This window comes from Vulpes vulpes, chromosome 3, assembly GCF_048418805.1.
Source record: "Vulpes vulpes isolate BD-2025 chromosome 3, VulVul3, whole genome shotgun sequence".
NCBI classification, from domain to species: Eukaryota; Metazoa; Chordata; class Mammalia; order Carnivora; family Canidae; genus Vulpes; species Vulpes vulpes.
In genome coordinates, this window is record NC_132782.1 from 74850499 (window position 1) to 74874289 (window position 23791).

Below are 23791 nucleotides of genomic sequence, written 5' to 3' on the forward strand. Positions count from 1 at the left end.
AACTGATCCAGCCACTCTGGAAAACTGTGTGGAGGTTCCTCAAAGAGTTAAAAATAGACCTGCCCTACAACGCAGCAATTACACTGTTGGGGATTTACCCCAAAGATTCAAGGCAATGAAACGCCAGGACACCTGCACCCCGATGTTTATTGCAGCAATGTCCACAACAGCCAATGTGTGGAAGGAGCCTCAGTGTCCATTGAAAGATGAATGGATAAAGAAGATATCATTTATGTATACAATGGAATATTACTGAGCCATTAGACACGACAAATACCCACCATTTGCTTCAACCTGGATGGAACTAGAGGGTATTATGCTGAGTGAAGTAAGTCAATCGGAGAAGGACAAACAGTGTATGTTCTCATTCATTTGGGGAATATAAATAATTGTGAAAGGGAATATAAGGGAAGGGAGAAGAAATGTGTGGGAAATATCAAAAAGGGAGACAGAACATAAAGACTCCTAACTCTGGGAAACGAACTAGGGGTGGTGGAAGGGGAGGAGGGCGGGGGGTGGGGGTGAATGGGTGATGGGCACTGAGGGGGACACTTGATGGGATGAGCACTGGGTGTTATTCTGTATGTTGGTAAACTGAACACCAATAAAAAGTTAATTTATTTAAAAAATACATTCTAACTCCAATAAGAAGGAAGCTCACAGAATCCTAACTGGGAAATGAACTATGGGTGGTAGAAAGGGAGGTGGGTGGGAGGTGGGGGTTACTGGGTGACGGGCACTGAAGGGGGCAATTGATGGGATGAGCACTGGGTGTTATTCTTTATTTTGGCAAATTGAACACCAATAAAAAATAAAATTATATATAAAAAGTCTTTGGGATACAACAAAAGCAGTCCTGAGGGGGAAATACATCACAATACAAGAAGCCATCCAAAAACTGGAAAGAACTCAAATACAAAAGCTAACCTTACACCTAAAGGAGCTGGAGGAAAAAACAGCAAATAGATGCTACACCCAGCAGAAGAAGAGCATCAATAAAGATTCGAGGAGAACTCAATGAAATAGAGACCAGAACTGTGGAACAGATCAACAAAACCAGGAGGTGGTTCTTTGAAAGAATTAGTAAGATAGATACACCATTAGCCAGGCTTATTAAAAAGAAGAAAGAAAAGACTCAAATTAATAAAATCATGAATGAGAAAGGAGAGATCACCACCAACACCAAGGAAATACAACCGATTTTAAACACATATTATGAGCAGCTATACACCAATAAATTAGGCAATCTAGAAGAAATGGATGCATTCCTGGAAAACTACAAAATACCAAAACTGGAACTGGAAGAAATAAAAACCTGAACAGGCCAATAACCAGGGAAGAAATTGAAGCAGTCATCAAAAACCTCCCAAGACACAAAAGTCCAGGGCCAGTTGGCTTCTATCACGTTTAAAGAAGAAACCGTAACTATTTTACTAAAGCTGTTTGGAAAGATAAAAGGTGTGAAATACTTCCAAACTCGATCTATGAGGCAAGCATGACCTTAATTCCAAAACCAGACAAAACCCCACCAAAAAGGAGAATTACAGACCAATATCCCTGATGAACATGGATGCAAAAATTCTCAACAAGATACTAGCCAGTAGGATCCAACAGTACATTAAGAAGACTATTCATCATGACCAAGTGGGATTTATCCCCTGGATGCAAGGCTGGTTCAACACTCGTAAAACAATCAGTGTGATTCATCATATCAGCAAGAGAAAAAACAAGAACCACAGAATCATCTCAATAGATGCAGAGAAAGCATTTGACAAAATGCAGCATCCATTCCTGATGAAACTCTTCAGAGTGTAGGGATAGAGGGAACATTCCTCAACGTCTTAAAAGCCATCTACGAAAAGCCCACAGCAAATATCATTCTCAGTGGGGAAGCACTGGGAGCCTTTCCCCTAAGATCAGGAACAAGACAGGGATGTCCACTCTCACCACTGCTATTCAACATAGTACTGGAAGTCCTCGCCTCAGCAATCAGGCAACAAAAAGACATAAAAGGCATTCAAATTGGCAAAGAAGAAGTCAAATTGTCCCTCTTCCCCGATGACATGATACTCTACATAGAAAACCCAAAAGCCTCCACCCCAAGATTGCTAGAACTCATACAGCAATTTGGCAGCCTGGCAGGATACAAAATCAATGCCCAGAAATCAGTGGCATTTCTATACACTAACAATGAGACTGAAGAAAGAGAAATTAAGGAGTCAATCCCATTTACAACTGCACCCAAAAGCATAAGATACCTAAGGATAAACCTAACCACAGAGGTAAAGGATCTATACCCAAAAAACTATAGAACACTTCTGAAAGAAATTGAGGAAGACACAAAGAGATGGGAAAATATTCCATGCTCATGAATTGGAAGAATTAATATTGTGAAAATGTCAATGTTACCCAGGGCAATTTACAGGCTTAATGCATCCCTATCAAAATACCACGGACTTTCTTCAGAGAGTTGGAACAAATTATTTTAAGTTTTGTGTAGATTCAGAAAAGACCTCGAGTAGCCAGGGGAATCTTAAAAAAGAAAACCATAGCTGGGGGCATCACAATGCCAGATTTCAGGTTGTACTACAAAGCTGTGGTCATCAAGACAGTGTGGTACTGGCACAAAAACAGACACATAGATCAATGGAACAGAATAGAGAATCCAGAAGTGGACCCTCAACTGTACGGCCAACTAATACTCGACAAAGGAGGAAAGACTATCCACTGGGAAAAAGACAGTCTCTTCAATAAATGGTGCTGGGAAAATTGGACATCCACATGCAGTAGAATGAAACTGGACCACTCTCTTTCACCATACACAAAGATAAACTCAAAATGGATGAAAGATCTAAATGTGAGACCCGAGTCCATCAAAATGCTAGAGGAGAACACAGGCAACACCCTTTTTGAGCTCAGCCACAGTAACTTCTTGCAAGATACATCCACGAAGGCAAAAGAAACAAAAGCAAAAATGAACTATTGGGACTTCATCAAGATAAGAAGCTTTTGCACAGCAAAGGATACAGTCAACAAAACTAAAAGACAACCTACAGAATGGGAGAAGATATTTGCAAATGACATATCAGATAAAGGGCTAGTTTCCAAAATCCCCTAGGGATTTCTAGATGGCCACCAGAAAGAGTCCACCTCTACCCTCCCCCGGCTCCTGATGGGTCTCACTTCTCATCCTTGTTGAGCCACTCCATAGACTTGAATGAGGCCCTACATGGATTCTTGGGCTGTAGGTTGTAATTACCTGCAGCCACCTGGAGCAGCATGATCTCTGTCATTACTTTGTATTCCTGGGCCAAGAGAGAAGGACAGGATGCATATAGACCCTGGGTAGGAAAGCTGCAGGGCTTTGTGAGGATTGAGCAGTGGGCCAGAGGATCAGTCTCTGGTCTTTGCACACATGCCAACCCTCCTTCCTGAAAATTCATCCAGTTCCTACCTGTTCTCAGGTAGAGTAAATATGGCCCCTCCTCCAGGAAGTTATCCTTGATGCCATTCCTCTATCCGCAGTTACTCACTGAATGGGTCTTCCACTTATTTATTATCAAACTACCCCAGTATATGTGAGGTGGAAGGGATAGAAAGCCAAGGAATGTTCTTCCCAGGGACATCTCTGATACCTACTCCTCTACCTTTCCCTATAGGAAGTGACACAGATGCTCACCTTATTCTTTTTCTGGTGATTGATCTCATTCCCCTGGAAAGCAGCCAACCAAAGTCCATCAGAAAAAGCCCTCTGTGAAGAAAGTGGCAAGGAAGGAGACGACACCCTGTGTCATGGGGGTGGGGATGAGATGAGTCTCTGCTCTTTGGTGCCCATAGAGACTCTCCCCTGAAAATACTTCAGCCTCCTGGGCCCCAGCTTCCCACGTGGAGCAGCCTAGGACCCTTAGCAGCCTCCTGTCAATTCTCTTTCCCCCCACCCTCCAAGAACATCACCTCCAGGCCTGCTTTTAGAAAATCACAGGGTATGTAGCCCTGTGGTTCTCCCCACCAACAAATCCATTCTGTATCCAGTTTTTATAGACCCTTCTCCTAGGTACTTCTAAATAAGAATTTTAGAAGGTGTGGCAACAGGAGGCAGAGCTGGAGTCAGAAGGACCACCTGTCTTGATTTGGAGGCCTCCAGCTGTGAGAGAGGAGCCCTTCTTCTCTGATTCTGGGGGCCCTGTAACTCAGGCACACCCACCTTCATCTGCAGCCTTTTCTGGGCTCTCCAGAAATCCATCACCAAGGTGACAAATTTAGATGGCTACTCCTGCAAGGGCCAAGGATAAGGTCATTGAGACCATAATATCTTCAGTACAATTCCCTCCACCATCTTTGACTTTAGAACCTGGACATCTGACTCAGGACCCAGAGTCAGCAGAGTGCAATGCTACATTATCCTTAAGCATGCCATGAGTGACTCTAGAACAATCTCAGCTCCAACATTCAGTCCATGTGTGACCTTAAGCTTGCAGCCTGGCCTCCCTGAGCCTGGTTCCTCATCGGGAAAAGTGAGAACTCCAGCTATCTCCCATGGTCTCCTGAGGACCCAGTGTCCTATTACTACCATCACTGTTGTGGCCCTCAACCCATCCCAACCCCATCACTGAGCAGAGGCCTGTACTCTGGGCTCTCAAGGTTGGTAGAGGCCCCCATCTGGACCAGCTATTGACAAAGAATGATAGGATATCTAGACTAGGGATTCTAGTTGAATGACATTGCTTGTCCCACCTCCAGTGGAGTCTTCACCCCAGGCTGTAATCACATACATGCCAAAGGCTTCACCTCCCCATGGAATGCTTCAGGCCATTTTCCTACACAGCAGTCTTTCTTCATCCACTCAGGACCCTGTTCCCTCACATCCTTCCTCTCCTTCCAGACCTGTACCTTCTATGTTACCTGGACAAGCAGTTTCCTGCTATGTGGGTTGTATTCGGTGCACAGCTTTTTAAATTTTTGAAAGCTCTTCTGGAATAGGGGGAGAGAAGGCAGGATCAATATATGAATAATGTGGCAAATTTGAGTGCAAGTCCCTTTTGAGAACCCAAAACAGTCCAGCTGCCTAGATGAGAGTTTTCTCTGGGTTCCTCTGAGCACTCAGGTCTTTGTAGGACATGGGAGGGAGCTCTCATGTTGGTCATCCAGTGCCTCCATTCCTATATTAATTGAGTAGCTCTGCTTTGGTCAATTTTGGTTTCAATTGGACAAGGCTAGTCCTTTATGCTGTAAAGTAAACACGTGAAGATATTTAATTTGGCTCAGCTCAATGTGGGACATTTAGGAAAACTGATTTCTAAAGCAGGAGGCATGATGGCCTGTTCTCCAGAGGGCTGAGTGACCCACCCACCAGCTCGGGTCCTGTTGTCAAGGTTTGCTCTCACGAGGTCCCAGCTGACTGAGGGGGGTGGGGAAACAGGTATGTAGGAGATCCCTCATCCATCCTGTTCTTTCTATAGAGAGAGGCCTACTCACCTGGAAACTTTCTCCCATGTCTTCTTCAGGCAGTGAATTGAGGCACTTTGAAGAGCAGAGAGGATGGCATGCAGTGAAGAGTATTTCTACAAGATTTTACAGGCTGGGAGAGGGAGGAGAATGAGCTGTCAGGTGGGTAGCAGGACCTTCAGTCTCCCTCAGTTTAAATCTCCCCTCCTGGATGAAGTCCAGGGACCTGCAGAAGGGCACATGTAAGAGCCAAAAAGTAACACTTCTGGGGAGAGGGAGAATTTTACCTCACTCCAAGGAAGGAGCCAGGTAGGAACTGAGCATCTCAACATTGGGCCATGCAAGTGAAGGTCAGCATGTCTCTGGAAGGAAGAACCTAGGGACTGTAGAGTTGTAGAGCAACTCAGTTGGGCCTCCTATAGCATACCTTGGCCACTTTATCCAGTGATCCACCACTGTCTGTACAGCCTGTCCCGGGCTGTCATGCTTGGGTTGCCATGGTATATGGTGATGACACATTTGGCCACACCACTGAACTGGATGATGGTGGCATGGACTGTTGGTGCCAGGTGCTCATTGCCAGGCTTATTCCACTTGGACTAGATGGAGTCCAGGCACTGATGGGGCAGCACTTCTTAAAAAGCTCCTAGTGAACAGGCAGTGTTTTGTTCACCCAGCCACTTCACATGCAAAACTAATGTCCTAGGGAGGGGTCACAGGTTAGAGCTGGAGTTCAGGAAGCCAAGAATGTGGCCTGAGCCTGATTAGACTCTCTGGATTTCATTCCATTCTTTTTTACTGTGAGAACTCAGTACAGGATGACCCAGGAGGGAATACTGGCAGGGAGGGAATGGAGGGCATTTGCACCCTGATCATCTTCACGAACTTCAAGCTCCAGGTGACAGTTCAAGGCAACTCCTCACAAGGGGACATCTTCACCTCCAACTGTTCATCCCTCTGGTCCTACTCCCCTTTCAGCTGGGCCATGCATTCTTACATGGTAGCTATAACCAGTTTTGTTTGCCCCCATGCTTAAGTATACATCAGTCCCCTAATAAGTGTGGAGGGTGCTTAGCCTCCAAGGCAGATGGGAGGGTGACCCATGCATTTGGCTGCACACAGTGAGCTGCCCCCCCCAAGGACCAGGGCCTTCCAACTTTGCTCTGGCTCATTTAATCTACACAATTTGCATCAGTTCTTATCAGTGTCTATCTCTAGAGACCACAGCTGGACAGTGAAGGCCTGAGCTTAAGGATCTTGATGGGTTGACATGGTTGGTAAATGGTGGAGCTGAGATTTGGACCCAGACCATAGGAGTATGCATCAGGAAAGCCAAGTTTGGGGCAGCTGCTGGCAGAGGTAACGTGTGCCCCTGACCCACCCTGACAGCCGAGCTGCTCACCACATCTGTGTACATCAGTTGCTCTACCACTGACTTGGGAGGAAAGTCCATTCTCCTCATTCAGCTGGATCTTTAGGGCAGAAAGCATATGGGGCTGGAGTTGGCTCTGTCTCTATTTTTAGAACTGGGGTTTAAATTCCATGTAATGATCATGGTTGAGCTGACTGCAACTCAGGATATGGCATGCATGCAGAAAATGTGAGCCCTGTTCCAGTTCTGGAATGGCTGATGGAGATGATGCTGGCTCTGATGCTTGAGGTGATGGTTGAAGCAGAGGTGGGTTTGTCTCTAGCTCCATAGTAGGCCCTTTTTCTGGATCAGCAGCTGGAAGGAGCCCTGGAGCTGACACTAGAGCAGGATAAATAGCAAGGTTCATCCACATAACTGACTTTCCATGTGCCTTTCCAAAAACAAGACAGAACCCATGGCCTTCAAAGGAATACCCAGCCCATGACCCCAACCCGATATTGTTGCCAGCTTGCAATCCCTCTCACCCTCTGCCTCTGCCTCAGTGGGCTCCAAAAGTTCCCACTGCTGCAGGATAAGTGTGCCATGGTTCTTCAGATCCCAGTCATTCCCTTCACATGCACATAGGCCACCTTCACCTCAAAATGGGCACAGTGCAGGGACTGCCAGGTAGCCTGCAATTACTGGTCAGGCCAGGTACTCAAGATGGGAGAGAGGATGCTGAGGAGAGTCATATGAGAAGTAGAGGCAGAGGCCTGGCCACATGGTATTCGCACAGCATCATTCTTTCTATGTGGGTCCCAGAGGATGACCTAGTCCACTTACAACCCCACTGTAGCTGCCCTTGAAGCGGAAGGTCTGGTCATCCAGAAAACCTGTATGATTCTGGTTTTTCTACTTTACCTCTTCTCTCCATGGTCATGGGCCTAGTGTACTCGTTACTCCATGCAGACCAGTATCAGGGCTTAGGTTTGAGGCAGATTTGTTAGCACTCTGCTTACCACAGCTTCTGTTCTTGGCCCCAGTTGTGGTGGTCAGCAGAGGTGGTATGGAGAGGGGCAGGCATACCAAGATGGGACAGTGGAAAGGATGGGTCTTTGAGGCACTAACTCAGCCCAGACTGTGCTCTGCTCCCAGATGGCTTGGGACCCCATCCATAGCTCTCTTTGACTCATTTTCTTCTTCCCAGAAACCTCCCAAACTTAAGCCCTCCCATGGAAATCAAGAGATTGTGAGATCCATGGTTCTGAAAGTCCCTCCCCAGCCACAACCCTTGTAGTATCCCACCCTGCTTTGTGGAGGCAGGAGGCCCTCTTTCTGGGCCCAAAGCAAAATCATGTTTTTACTTGGTCTTATAGTCCATCACAAAGGTCCAAATATGGGTGGATCCATTCATACCTAGAGGAGGCTATGAAGATGTCACATCTAATGATGATGGACATGAGTGCTGTCTGACCCTCTGACTAGAATTGAGATCCAGGCATTGTGTCTTATTTATTCACTGAATTATCATAGTGACTAGAAAAGTGCCCACATTATCAAGTGCTTAATATATATTGTTGAATGAAGGAATCCTAACCAGTACTTTCCAGATACTGTGTGGAACTTGGGCTTCTCTGCCTGCCCCCAGTGACCCCTAATCTGGCCATGTAAATGACAAGTACCAGGAAAAGCTAGATGGAATCTTAGAAGTCCTTTGCAAACAGGAAAACTGCCTGATTTCCATTCACTTTTATAAATCCTTCAGGGCCAAAGGCCATGAGGGTTGAGTTTGAGAGCTTCTTCACTGGAGAGCGAGAACTATTAAACATGAAAGTGCTCAACATGTCCAGGAGCCCTTTCTACAGAGCCAGGCCCATGCCACATTTTCTCCTATGATTTCCCACAGTAGCCCTATGAAGTTCATCCTCTTACCACACCACTTTTCAGAAGAGGAAAGTGGGGCTCAGAGAGGTGCAGTGATATTCCCAAGACATACAACTAGTAGATGGGAGGATCACCCCTGTGCCTATTGTGAGCATTCACCTATTGAACTGCTGGACTAGGGCCTGCTGGGCTGAAGTGAAAACCTGGTATATGCAGAAAATGGTTGTGATGTTTGAGGTATTTCTATCTTAGAAGAATGGTGCTAGGGACTGTATGAGATTCTCTATTCCTTCCTTGAAACCAGCGTCATGCAGGCCTCACCCATGGACAGAGTTGATTCCTTTTCACACCAAGTAGACAAGAGGGGGGCAATGTAATCAGCTTCAACACAATGAACCACTGGGAAGATCAGGATCAGGCACTCTGACCAGAGACTCCCATCCTTTTGGGAACTTGTACAAGAGAAGGGACTTGAGTGCCCACACAGAAAGAGGTTCTAGGCTTAAAAGTATAGTTGGCTTTAGGGGTAAAAAATAAAAAACAAATTGGTAACCAAGGCATTCTGTTAACTGAGCAACAGTAGCACTTCTATTAATAGCCTCTATTAAGGGCAGTATGCCAGTAAGTCATCATCAGTAAACATCTCCACTGTAGTTGGGACAAACAGAGGGTTAGAATCTCAAATGCTGCTTAAGATTATCTATGTTGGGCCTGAGAGTAGTCTAAAGAAGAGCTGCATGGCATTTCCTCTAAGCTTATGAGGGTTGGTCTGTTCCTGACATGGGGAGAAAGGTTCTGGGGGGAACCACCTTCTTCAGCAGGCCCTAAGAGAGCCAGCTGTTTCTAGTCTGGGTTCTGGGCTTGCCCTCATTCTCTCTGGGTCAGGAGATTGCAAATGAATCTGAACCTGTTCTCACTCCAGACCAGCACTTGTTGTTGGCGGCCTGATGCACCTGCTACTTGTCAAGGGAGACTGAGTTGCTGAACCTTTGGAGCAGCTCATCATGGATTTCCTGGGTGGAACTCTGAAAAAACAGAACCAGTGGCCTGGCCCAGGAGGCATCAGTGGCCTTCCACCCAATCTGTGGTTCTATGTTATGTTAGATCTTGAATTAAAACAGTTAGGACACTTAAGTTGTTCCTTGAAGCATTGCTGAAATGGTAACAGAATTGAATCATGTTAAGTTCCAACTGCCTTGAAATGCTAAATTACAGTAGGCAGATGACCTCCTTTATGGAATATTATGAAGACATATAGGGACAGAGCTTGTGACCTGTTGGTCCTACAATGATTTGATGTATTCTGAGAGATGACATGTTGCAGAGAAAAATATAGAATGGCTTCGTCCCACACTTTCTCTTGTGTTAAATCACTCTTTTAGTGTGATGGTTTGTAAGGGCTTGGAGAAGTTCTGCAAGGACAATGGAGCTGAGTTCTACACAGGATATCTGGGGCGAGTAGGTGAAATAATAAAAACAGTAGTAAAGAGCAAAGATACACTTGGCCTTGTGAAAAGTAAAAAGTAAAACAGACCAAAAAATCTCCCCAAAACATTAAATATGTTCTCTACCATTCCAACATAATGTGAAAGGTATCTTCACATAGCTGGTGGCAGAGATGTGAAGATTCAGATTACTTGGGCCTGTGGAGCACTCTTGTAAAAATACTATGGGGGGGACCCAGGTTTGTCCCCATATTTGTGTGGGAGCCCTAGGTGTGGAGAACCCTCTTCCCTTCTCACCTCAGAGCAGCAGGGACCTGGTGCACCTGACACTTGTCTAGGGATCCGGAGTAGTTGAAGCTGCAGACTAGCTCCTCAAAGATCTCCTGGGTGCAGCTCTGCAAATACAGGCCAAGAGACATTAGGGCCTTCCCTGGACATCACCACAAGGGGACACCCCCATTAGAAATCGTGTTCTCCAGTTCAGGCCAAGGGGGCAGCTGAAAAGACATTCAGCAAGGAGGAAGCCAGATGAAACTCAAGGGCTCATGAATACCATATAGGTAGCTGAACTTCATCCCTAGCACTCGTCTTATCCTGCTATGACCTGGGGTATGAGCATGAAAGATGTACCAGGCTTTCAACACATGGCACCTTGCTTCTGCCCAGGAAGGGCATGTCCCTCATTTTCTGTCCCCTCTTCTCTTTTTTTAAAGATTTTATTTTTTCATGAGAGACACAGAGAGAGAGACAGAGACACAAGCAGAGGGAGAAGCAGGCTGCATGCAAGGAGCCCGATGTAGGACTCGATCCTGGACGCCAGGATTATGCCCTGGGCTGAAGGCAGGAGCTAAACCGCTGAGACACTCGGGTTCTCCTCTGTCCCCTTTTCTGACACATACACACATACACATACACACACACACACACACACACACACACACACATACACACACAAATGAGGGGGAAAAGGTGTTGGCCTCTCCGCATCACTTGCCATCAGGGAAATATAAATCAAAACTACAATGAGATACCACCTCACACCAGTGAAAATGGTGAAAAATAACAAGACAGGAAACAAATGCTGGAGAGGATGTGGAGAAAGGGGAACCCTCTTGCATTGTTGATGGGAATGTGAACTGGTACAGCCACTCTGGAAAACTGTGTGGAGGTTCCTCAAAGAGGTAAAAATACATCTGCCCTACAACCCAGCAATTGCACTGCTGGGGATTTACCCCAAAGATACAGATGCAGTGAAATGCCAGAACACCTGCACCCCAATATTTATAGCAGCAATGTCCACAATAGCCAAACTGTGGAAGGAGCCTCAGTGTCCATTGAAAGATGAATGGATAAAGAAGATGTGGTCTCTGTATACAATGGAATATTACTCAGTCATCAGAAAGGATGAATACCCACCATTGCTTCAATGTGGATGGAACTGGAGGGTATTATGCTGAGTGAAGTAAGTCGATTGGAGGACAAACATTGTATGGTTTCATTCATTCAGGGAATATAAAAATAGTCAAAGGGATTAAAGGGGAAAGGAGAGAAAATGAGTGGGAAAAATTAAAGAGGGAGACAAACCATGAGGGATTCCTTTTTTAAAAGATTTTATTTATTCATGAGAGACAGAGACAGACAGAGACAGAGAGACAGAGACAGAGACATAGACATAGGGAGAAGCAGGCTCCATGCAGGGAGCAAGAGACTCCTAACTCTGGGAAACAAACAAGCAGTAGTGGAAGTGGAGGTGGGCAGGGGGATGGGTGACTGGGTGACAGGCACTGAGGAGGGCACTTGGCGGGATGAGCACTGGGTGTTATGCTATATGTTGGCAAATCAAACTCCAATAAAAAAAATATACAAAAAAAAAAGAGATGTTGGCCTGTTCAGGTGGGATCACAGTTGTGGCTTGCTCTCCGGTGTACTGTTGGTATCTCCTACCACATGACCAGAAGCTTTGGAGAAGAGGGCTGAGCCAACATCTATAATGATATAAAAGTCTCTGTCTGGAATTTCTTGAGCCCAGAGCCCCTGAAAGTAGGAATACAGCAATAGAACCTCTTGTACTCTTGAATGTCTCCAGTCAAGTGAGCTGGAAAGCAGGCTGTCTCTAGACTCTAGGTGCCTAGTCACCAGAGTTCTAAGTTCATTTGGGGGCCTATCACCAAGGAGGTGAGGTCACTTTTTCAAGATTCCAGCACCTGGTCCCCTTTGTTCAGTCATACCTATCCAAAGTCCCTTCTTGGCAGTTGACTAGCTTACCTTTCTCACCCATGTCACCTCCTTAACAACTGTACACAATGAGTTAAACATGCCCTAGCCACAACTCTCTAGAAATGTAATTAGAGTCCTAATTTTCAGGAGACAGAATTGAATTCAGACCTTTTCTTGTTTGTTTGTATTCCCAATTGTGTTCTTATTCATTGTGTCTTTCATGTATCCCCCAGTGTCCCAACCTGCATAGTGGGATCAGGCTGGAATCTACTTCCTAGGGACATCATCAAGTGTATGTGGATAATATTTATAACGTGTGGGCTGGTATCTTGTGTATCTGCAGCACAAATTTAAGGATGGAAGAGGATCCCTGGGTGGCTCAGCAGTTTAGCACCTACTTTCAGCCCAGGCCAGGGCATGATCCTGGCATCCCAGGATCCAGTCCCACATCGGGCTCCCTGCATGGGAGTTTCTCTCTCTGCCTGTGTCTCTGCCTCTCTCTCTGTCTCTCATGAAAAAATAAATAAAATCTTTTAAAAATAAGGATGGAAGGATTTCAAGAAGGGGTGCAAGCTGGCATGAAGTATCACTCAAAAGAGGCCTGGGTTCCAGCAATTTTATTTTGGAAAAGTCATTTTCCCTCTTGGCCTCATTTTAATGTAGGCACCATGATAGGCTGGAAATGCACAAAGATGCAGACATTGTCATCTTCTGTAGTAAAGCTGTTAAGTTGTTTCCTGTTATATATAGAATGAGACCCAGTTGCCTCATTTTGGACTCTGAGGGCAGCAGTCTTTACAATGGCTCCCAGCAATCCTGACCTGTGGTATAGGCATCACTCTGTAACCACTAGTGGTTGGGTACTGGCTTCTGACGAATAAGATACAGCCAATGTGATGGAACGTCATGTCTTAGTTTCAGTTGCAAAGAGTTTCTGACTTCCTAGTTACTTCCTCTCATGTTTCCCTTCTCTTTTCCTCCCTTTCCCTTTTACTTTCTCTATCCCTGAACCTAAATTCAAGTACAGATGTTTTCAGCTGCCATATAGAGCTCACATGGCAGAGAACCAAGGCAGTGCCAAAGCCAAAAGACACACAGAAACTCAGGCTCTGAGTCCAAATGGCATCTGGAATCATGTGAGCAAACTTGGGAGAAAATCCTCTGCCAGTCTGGCCTCAGTCACAGCCACAGCCTCTGACATACTTTGAGGCTGAGGAACCAAGCTAATTACCTGGATTCTTCATCCAAAAAACCTGTGTATTTTAAGATGAAGGTATTGGGGCAATGTAATAACAGAGGAACAACAGATAACTAACAGTCTACCAGGTCTCAGCATCTCTTTCTGCCCTCCTCCTTCCTCACTGCTAGTTTCCCTGCAGCCACACTGGCCGTCTCTTTCACCTCATCTGCCAAATTGGCTTCTGTAGTGAGTGTCTACAGCAGTGATCCCTTCTTTCTGACACTCTGCACCCAGACTCATGAACGTCTAGCTCCCTTTTGTCATTCTGTTCCCAGCAACATCATCCTCAGTAAGGCCTTTCATACCTTCCTATCCAATGACTCCCAGCCTTCTTTCATAGCACACTTCATTTGTAGTACATATTACTTGCTGTCTTCTATCACGTGCCTTTGCTTTTGTGCTTTTATCCATCTCCAGACTGTGAGTTCCTAACGGCAGGGAGACCTTAGTATTTTCAGCTCCACACATGGGCCCACCAAGGTACCTGGCAGAGGGTGCTCAGGACATAGTTACTGAATGAGAAGGTCTTAGAGCCCACCTCTCCTTCTAACCACCTAGACTGCAGGGAAAAATGCTACTAACAGCTTCAAGCTGTTTCTGGGCAAGGGAGACAACCAACCAAAATGGCCTCTGCATGACTGTTCCTGTTCCAGTTCCTCCACCAGAACTCTCTAGGTGCCATGGACAAGGAGGCTTCCTGCATCGTGTTGTCCAGTCTCAGGCAGGCACACTACCAAAGAAAGGGATGCCTTTATTTGGGTGTCCTCAAAGCAGTGGCTTTCCAGAATCACAGGGGCAAAGGAGCAGGATCTTCCTCTAGAGGCAGATTAAAGGACCTCAAAAGCTTCCTTTTACTCCCTTTTCTGTTCACTCCCATGGTGTCCTCTTTACTAACACAGCACTCTCAAGCAGCCAGAAGAGTGATTCTGCACCCACTCCTGTACATCCAAATGAGGACCTTGAAAGTCTAATGGAGAGTGGACTTGTCCCTCAATCCCAGACACAGTGTACAGTGCTCTGGGATTTGCCCAGAGAACATAAACAAATGACAAACAGATAAATAAAAAGGTGCTCAACATGACTAACCATCAGAAAAATGCAAACCAAGAACACAATGAAATATCACATCACATCATTTGGAAGAGCTATCATAAAAAAGAGATAACAAATGCTAGTGAGGATGAAGAGAAATGGGAATCCTTGTCCACTGTTGGTGAGATTGCAAATTGTTACAGTAATTATGCAAAACACTTAGAGGTTCCTCAAAATATTAAAAATAGAACTATCTTATGATCCAGCAGTTCAACTTCTGGGAACATATTCATAGAAAGTAAAACAAGGGCCTCTGGGTGGCTCAGTGGCTCAGGGCATGATCCCGGGGTCCTGAGACCAAGTCCCACATCAGGCTCCCCACACAGAGCCTACTTCTCCTTCTGCCCATGTCTCTGCCTCTCTCTCTGTGTCTCTCATAAATAAATAAATGAAATCTTTATCCTAGAGGAGAACACAGGCAACACCCTTTTTTAACTCAACCACAGTAACTTCTTGCAAGTTACATCCATGAAGGCAAAAGAAACAAAAGCAAAAATGAACTTCCCAAGTGGAAGCCTTAAAAACAAGAAAGATTATGGACCACAGAGGCAGACTTAGGGAACTCAGCCACTTATTAAAACAATAACATTCATATCATAGGAGACTCAGAAGATGAAGACAGAGAAAAGGTGGGCCTTGCTCAGCCATTAGAAACGACAAATACCCACTATTTGCTTCAACGTGGATGGAACTGGAAGGTATTATGCTGAGTGAAGTAAGTCAATCAGAGAAGGACAGTGTATGTTCTCATTCATTTGGGGAATATAAATAATTGTGAAAGGGAATATAAGGGAAGGGAGAAGAAATGTGTGGGAAATATCAGAAAGGGAGACAGAACATAAAGACTCCTAACTCTGGGAAACGAACTAGGGGTGGTAGAAGGGGAGGAGGGTGGGGGTGGGGGTGAATGGGTGATGAGCACTGAGGGGGGCACTTGACGGGATGAGCACTGGGTGTTATTCTGTATGTTGGTAAATTGAACACCAATAAAAAATAAATTTACTTTAAAAAATAATAAAAAATAAAAAATAAAAACAATTATCAATAAAAATTCAATCCTTTAAAAAAGAAATCTTTACCATGACCAAGTAGGATTTATCCCTGGGACACAAGGCTGGTTCAACACTCGTAAAACCATCAATGTGATTCATCATATCAGCAAGAGAAAAACCAAGAACCATATGATACTCTCATTAGATGCAGAGAAAGCATTTGACAAAATGCAGCATCCATTCCTAATCAAAACCCTTCAGAGTGTTGGGATAGAGGGAACTTTCCTTGACATCTTAAAAGCCATCTATGAAAAGCCCACAGCAAATATCATTCTCAATGGGGAAGCACTGGGAGCCTTTCCCCTAAGATCAGGAACAAGACAGGGATGTCCACTCTCACCACTGCTGTTCAACATAGTTCTGGAAGTCCTCGCCTCAGCAATCAGACAACAAAAAGACATTAAAGGCATTCAAATTGGCAAAGAAGAAGTCAAACTCGCCCTCTTCGCCGATGACATGATACTCTACATAGAAAACCCAAAAGCCTCACCCCAAGATTGCTAGAACTCATACAGCAATTTGGTAGCGTGGCAGGATACAAAATCAATGCCCAGAAATCAATGGCATTTCTATACACTAACAATGAGACTGAAGAAAGAGAAATTAAGGAGTCAATCCCATTTACAATTGCACCCAAAAGCATCAGATACCTAGGAATAAACCTAACCAAAGAGGTAAAAGATCTATACCCTAAAAACTATAGAACACTTCTGAAAGAAATTGAGGAAGACACCAAGAGATGGAAAAATATTCCATGCTCATGGATTGGCAGAATTAATATTGTAAAAATGTCAATGCTACCCAGGGCAATTTATACGTTTAATGCAATCCCTATCAAAATACCATGGACTTTCTTCAGAGAGTTAGAACAATTTATTTTAAGATTTGTGTGGAATCAGAAAAGACCCCGAATAGCCAGGGGAATTTTAAAAAAGAAAAACATAGCTGGGGGCATCACAATGCCAGATTTCAGGTTGTACTACAAAGCTGTGGTCATCAAGACAGTGTGGTACTGGCACAAAAACAGACACATAGATCAATGGAACAGAATAGAGAACCCAGAAGTGGACCCTGAAATGTACGGTCATCTCATATTCGATAAAGGAGGAAAGACTATCCATTGGAAGAAAGACAGTCTCTTCAATAAATGGTGCTGGGAAAATTGGACATCCACATGCAGAAGAATGAAACTGGAGCACTCTCTTTCACCATACACAAAGATAAACTCAAAATGGATGAGAGATCTAAATGTGAGACAAGATTCCATTAAAATCCTAGAGGAGAACACAGGCAACACCCTTTTTGAACTTGGCCACAGTAATTTCTTGCAAGATACATCCACAAAGGCAAAAGAAACAAAAGCAAAAATGAACTATTGGGACTTCATCAAGATAAGAAGCTTTTGCACAGCAAAGGATACAGTCAACAAAACTAAAAGACAACCTACAGAATGGGAGAAGATATTTGCAAACGACATATCAGATAAAGGGCTAGTTTCCAAAATCTATAAAGAACTTATTAAACTCAACACCAAAGAAACAAACAATCCAATCATGAAATGGGCTAAAGACATGAAGAGAAATCTCACAGAGGAAGACATGGACATGGCCAACAAGCACATGAGAAAATGCTCTGCATCACTTGCCATCAGGGAAATACAAATCAAAACCACAATGAGATACCACCTCACACCAGTGAGAATGGGGAAAATTAACAAGGCAGGAAACAACAAATGTTGGAGAGGATGCGGAGAAAAGGGAACCCTCTTACACTGTTGGTGGGAATGTGAACTGGTGCAGCCACTCTGGAAAACTGTGTGGAGGTTCCTCAAAGAGTTAAAAATAGACATGCCCTACGACCCAGCAATTGCACTGTTGGGGATTTACCCCAAAGATTCAGATGCAATGAAACGTCGGGACACCTGCACCCCGATGTTTCTATCAGCAATGGCCACAATAGCCAAACTGTGGAAGGAGCCTCGGTGTCCATCGAAAGATGAGTGGATAAAGAAGATGTGGTTTATGTATACAATGGAATATTACTCAGCAATTAGAAACGACAAATACCCACCATTTGCTTCAACGTGGATGGAACTGGAGGGTATTATGCTGAGTGAAATAAGTCAATCGGAGAAGGACAAACAGTGTATGTTCTCATTCATTTGGGGAATATGAATAATAGTGAAAGGGAATATAAAGGAAGGGAAAAGAAATGTTGGGAAATATCAGGAAGGGAGACAGAATATAAAGACTCCTAACTCTGGGAAATGAACCAGGGGTGGTGGAAGGGGAGGAGGGCGGGGGGTGGGGGTGAATGGGTGAGGGGCACTGAGGTGGACACTTGACGGGATGAGCACTGGGTGTTTTTCTGTATGTTGGTAAATTGAACACCAATAAAAATTAATTAAAAAAAAAAGAAATCTTTAAAAAATGAACAATTCTTAATTGTGTGTACATATACAACATCTGTTACTCTCTGCACAGATACTTGGGATTGCTTTTATGGTTTAGCTATTATGTACAATGATGCTAATGAAAATGTGTGTTCAGATATGGCTTCAAGACGGTGTTGTCAATTAATTCCCCAGAAGCAGAAATGACCAGAACACAGTAATTTTAATTTTTTTAAAGAACTCCCATACTGACTTCACAGCAACTAAAACCGTTATGCATTACTACCACACACAGTGAACAAAGTTTCCAAATTCTCCATATCTTTGCAAACAATTGTTCTTATCTTTTCTTCTCTGTTTTTTTAGTCATCTTAATGGATCTAAGATGTTATTTCATTGTTTTGCAATTTTCATTTCCTAATGATTAGTGATGTTATCATTTACAATTTATTTTCATGAGGATAGGTCTATTCAGTTTTTGGACATTCACATATCCCATTTGGTTTGTTTTTTGTTGTTGAGTTTATGTGTTTTTTATATATTCTTGATATTAAGCCCCTGTCAGATACACGGTTTGCAAATATAGTGTCCCATCTTATGGATTTTTTTTACTTTGTTGAAAATGTCTTTTAAGTCACAAAGATATTAAGTATTCCTAATGTCCAGTGTGTGGATTTATTTTTCTCTTATATCCTGTGCTTTGCATGTTATATCCAATTAAATCATTGCCCAATCCTATTTTGTGAAGCTAATGAAGATGATTACCATTGACCTCCAACTTCATAGGTGAAAAGGTTTATTGGTGGAGCAAGACAACAACATGAACTGAAGGAACAGAGGCATGATGATGGTATCATGATGACATATTATGGCATGATGACAGGATATGTGTGGTGGCCAGCATGAGATGTGCACCGGAAACAATACCTTGTCCAATTTTGTTCACTGTCTCTGAGGATGATGGGAGGAGTGGGACATATGAATGGATGTGTCCTGAAGCTCAGCCTTTCTTCTAAGTTAGCTTTTTATCTCACTCTGATCCATTGATGTTTGAAGAGTTTTGTAATCAGATGAGAGACCAAGTCTTACATGCTATAGGGTAATGAATAATATCGTATGGGTAACACCTGTCTCCAAGGAACTTCCAATCCCTCTCATCTTGGTGAGCCATTTTCTGGAATCAATTGCAAAGAAGTTTAGAATGACTAAAGGGCACTGGACTAAAAAAACCAAAGAGAGAACAGTAGGTTACTCACATGCTGAGCTGAACTCAGGTAAGACCTCTGTATATTTGCTGTCTGTCTGCAGTTCATGGTCACTAAGTTCTGCATGTTCCTACATGGGAGACAGGAGATGGACATGTTTGAAGGTGAGCTGGTGCTATATCACCTCCATGAATAACATGGAGACTCTGACCCAGTCACCCTGCAAGTGAAAAAGTAGTCAATGTCACTAAAGATAAAACCATCACTCCACACAAAGCAAAAATTTTTTTAAAAATTAAAAAAAAAAAAAACCATCACTCCCCAGTATTCATGACACCTGTGTGGAAAACTTATGAGAGGGTGCTCATCGAAGTAACTCTCGTAGCAAGTACTGATGTCACCTACCTGAGGTGACTCATCTTGAAGAAAAAAAAATTTGCCCTCCGGTACTCAGAATTGACTAGAAGGGCAAGAGGATTAGAACTAAAAGCATTTTTTAGGGCTAAAATAAAAAAGGGAGAATGCCATGAGAAATGGCTCATCTTGGGGGGGAGGGGCAAGATAGCGGAAGAGTAAGGTCCCCAAGTCACCTGTCCCCACCAAATTACCTACATAACTTTCAAATCATCGTGAAAACCTATGAATTCGGCCTGAGATTTAAAGAGAACAGCTGGAATGCTACAGTGAAAAGAGTTCGTGCTTCTATCAAGGTTCGAAGACATAAAAAAAAAAAAATGAAAGAAAGAAAAAGCATCCAAGGGGGAGGGGCCCACGAGGAGCCAGACTAAGGCCGCAAGGCGAGTGCCCCCACGACAGGAAAGCCCCGTCCCGGAGAAACAGGAGCTTCACCAATCTTCCCTGAAGGAAAGGCGATCACAGGGAGCTCAGGCAGGATCCCAGGAGGGACGGGGATGCCCTCAGGCTTGGGCAGGATCCCACGAGGGGCACTAACAGAGGACCTGCGCCCCGAGGGAGAGCGCACCACACAACCCGGCTGAGCTCCCTAAAGGGCTGCAGCGCATGCCCGGCGGGGCCCCCGGAGCAGCTCAGGCGGCGGCTCGGGCGGTGGCTCCGCTCGGAGGGGGCTGCGCAGCCCCGGGAGCATGATTCCAGCAGCACAGGCCCGGGAGCCCAGGGCGCCAGGGGACACGGCCCAGGATCCGGACAGGCGGAAGCCAGGAGGGCACAGGACAGCGAGGACGCTCCTGCCGCTGGGGAGCCCCGAGCTGTGCAGATCAGCGACCCCGCCCCCAGGGCATCCAGGCCCCTGCAGACTGAGAGCTGCGGTAGTTACTGCGGGAGATGACTCCAAGGCTGGAGAGCTGGCCACTACGACTGTTGTTGTTCCTCCTGGGGCCTCACAGGATAAACCACCCCCACTGAGCCTCACAGTGGCCTCACAGGATAAACAACTCCCACTGCGGTGAGCACCAAGGAGGGGGCTGAGCAACTCACTGAGTTTTCTCAGTGGGCTGAGTACTGTTTCCTCGACATTTAATAGTGAAGCTTGCAAATTCCAAGATAAAGAGAAGATCCTCAAAGCAGCAAGAGACAAGAAATCTCTTTTATGGTGAGAAATATTAGATTAACAGCAGACCTCTCCACAGAGACCTGGCAGGCGAGAAATGGCTGGCAGGATATATTAAGGGTCCTAAATGAGAAGAACATGCAACCAAGAATACTTTCTCCAGCAAGGCTCTCATTCAGAATAGGAGGAGAGATAAAGAGCTCCCAATATAGGTAGAAACTAAAAGAATATGTGACCACGAAGCCAGCTCTATAAGAAATACATGACCAACAACACCCAGAACCAAGTGGAATAGTGTGCTGGTTCATTCTGTAAGATTATATTCTCTGTTCATTCCCATTCTGTCCCCTTCTTTTATCTCATTTATGTTTTGGTGGTCAATGTTGTGTCTCTCTACAAGTATTGCTGGTTTATATAAATTTGGGATTGAGCATCGTCTAACATACAGAACAAAATACACTCAGAATCAACCTCTAGGACCCTTCAGGTAGACTATATTCTCCCTTCACTACCACTTCTTCACCACCATCATCTCCCAACCTTTTTTTTTTTTTCGTTTTCTTCTTTACTTTTTTTCCCCTTCTTTGTGGTTTTTGGCCTTTAATTTTTCACTACTTTTTTTTTTAAAAAGATTTTATTTATTCGGGGGGGGGGGGGGGCAGAGTCACAGGCAGAGGGAGAAGCAGGCTCCATGCAGGGAGCCCGACGTGGGACTTGATCCCGGGTCTCCAGGATCACACCCCGGGCTGCTGGCGGCTCCAAACCACTGCGCTACTGGGGCTGCCCCACTACTTTGTTTTAATACTTCTTTTTCCCTTTAGTGGTCCTTTTGTTTTATTTTGTTCTGTTTTTTTTCTGTTGTTTTTTTTTTTTTTTCATTTTCTGGTCTCGGACCTCTTCAGAATCATCTAGGGTGTGTTTTACTTTGGTTGTAGTTGATATTTTTTACTCAGCCCACTCATACAGCCACTCTGCACTGAATAAAAGGACTAGAAGGAAGAATTCATCCCAAAAGAACCAGAAACAGTACTCTCTGCAGCAGAGTTACAGAATATGGATTTCATTATGTCAGAAATTCAATTCAGAAGCACAATTATAAAACCACTGGTAGCTCTGCAAAAATGCATAAATTACTCTAGAGACTTCGTTACTGCAGAATTGAGATCTAATCAGGCCAAAATTAAATAGATTCAATGAGATGCAATCCAAACTGGATGTTCTAACTGCTAGTGTTAATGAGGTGGAAGAAAGAGTGAGTGACATAGAAGACAACTTGATGGTAAGGAAGGAAGCTGAGGAAAAAAGAGAAACGCGATTAAGAGCCCACAAGGAAAGGCTTAGGGAAATAAATGATAGCCTGAGAAGGATGAATTTACATATAATTGGGGTTCCAGAAGAGGCTGAGAGGGAGAGATGACCACAAAGTATATTTGAACAAATCATAGTTGAGAACTTCCTAAATATGAGCAAGGAAACAGGCATTCAGATCCGAGAGAGAGGACCCCAAAAAATTCAATAAAAACCATTCAACACCTGGACATTTAATAGTGAAACTTGCAAATTTAAAGATAAAGAGAAAATTCTTAAAGCAGTGCAAGACAAGAGATTCTTAACTTATATGGGGAGAAATATTAGATGAACAGCAGACCTCTCCACAGAGACTTGGCAGGCCAGAAAGGGCTGGCATGATATATAAAAGGTACTAAAGAAGAACATGCAGCCAAGAATATTTTATCCAGAAAGGCGCTCATTCAGAATACAAGGAGAGATTAAAGAGCTTACAGGATAGGGAGAAACTGAAAGAATATGTGACCACCAAACTGGCTCTGCAAGAAACATTAATGGGGACCTGTAAAAGAAAGAATCCAGAGAAACAATCCACAGAAACAGGGACTGAATAGGTAGTATGATGACACTAAATTAATATCTTTCAATAGTTACTCTGAATGTGAATGGGCTAAATGATCCCATCAAAAGATGCAGGGTATCGGAATGGATAAAAAAACAAGACCCACCTATATGCTGTCTATGAGAGACTCATTTTAGACCACCAGCCTGAAATTGAAGGGGTGGAGAACCACTTACCATTCAAATGGTCCTCAAAAGAAAGCTGGGGTAGCAATCCTCATATCAGATAAGTTAAAGTTTATCCCAAAGACTTAGTAAGAGATGAAGAGGGACACTATATCAAACTTAAAGGGTCTAACCAACAAGAAGACCTAACAATCCTGAATATTTATGCCCATAATGTGGGAGCTACCAAGTATATCAATCAATCCATAACCAAAGGAAAGGAACACTTAGATAATAACACACGAGACTTCACCATAGTGCTCTCAGCAAAACACAGATCTTCTAAGCAGAACATCACCAAAGAAACAAGGTCCTTGAGTGATACACTGGACCAAATAGATTTCACAGATATATACAGAACATTGCATCCTAATGCAACTGAATACACATTCTTCTCAAGTGCACGTGGAATTTTCTTCAGAACAGACCACATACTGGGTCACAAATCAGGTCTCAACCGATACCAAAAGATTGGGATTGTCTCCTGTATATTTTCAGACCATGATGCTTTGCAACTAAAACTCAATCACAAGAAGAAATTTGGAAGAACCTCAAACATAAGCAGGTTAAAGAGCATCCAAAGAGATGAATTGGTCAACCAGAAAATTAGAGAATTAAAAAGATTCATGGAAACTAATGAAAATGAAGATACAATTGTTCAAAATCTTTGGGATATAGCAAAAGTGGTCTTAAGAGGGAAATACCTCACAATACAAGCCTCCCTCAAAAAACTGGAAAAAAACTCAAATATACAACTTTATTAATTTTAGTATATTTAACAAATGTTTGCATAGTGTTATAAAAACACTGTTCCAGGCACTGTTTTTATCCACTGAATTAGTAGATGATCCATATTCTAGTGACATC

The 23791-nt window shown here is 43.9% G+C and overlaps 1 long non-coding RNA gene across 1 annotated transcript; it reads right to left on the minus strand.

Annotated features, from left to right (window-relative positions):
- Positions 1 to 3697: 3697 nt before the first annotated feature.
- On the minus strand, positions 3698 to 5577 carry LOC140598256 (uncharacterized). The gene is made up of 3 exons (XR_012000493.1): positions 5476 to 5577; positions 4205 to 4273; positions 3698 to 3785 (listed from the first exon to the last, which is right to left on the minus strand). It is a non-coding gene; the product is annotated as an uncharacterized lncRNA (long non-coding RNA).
- Between the last annotated feature and the right edge of the window lie 18214 nt (positions 5578 to 23791).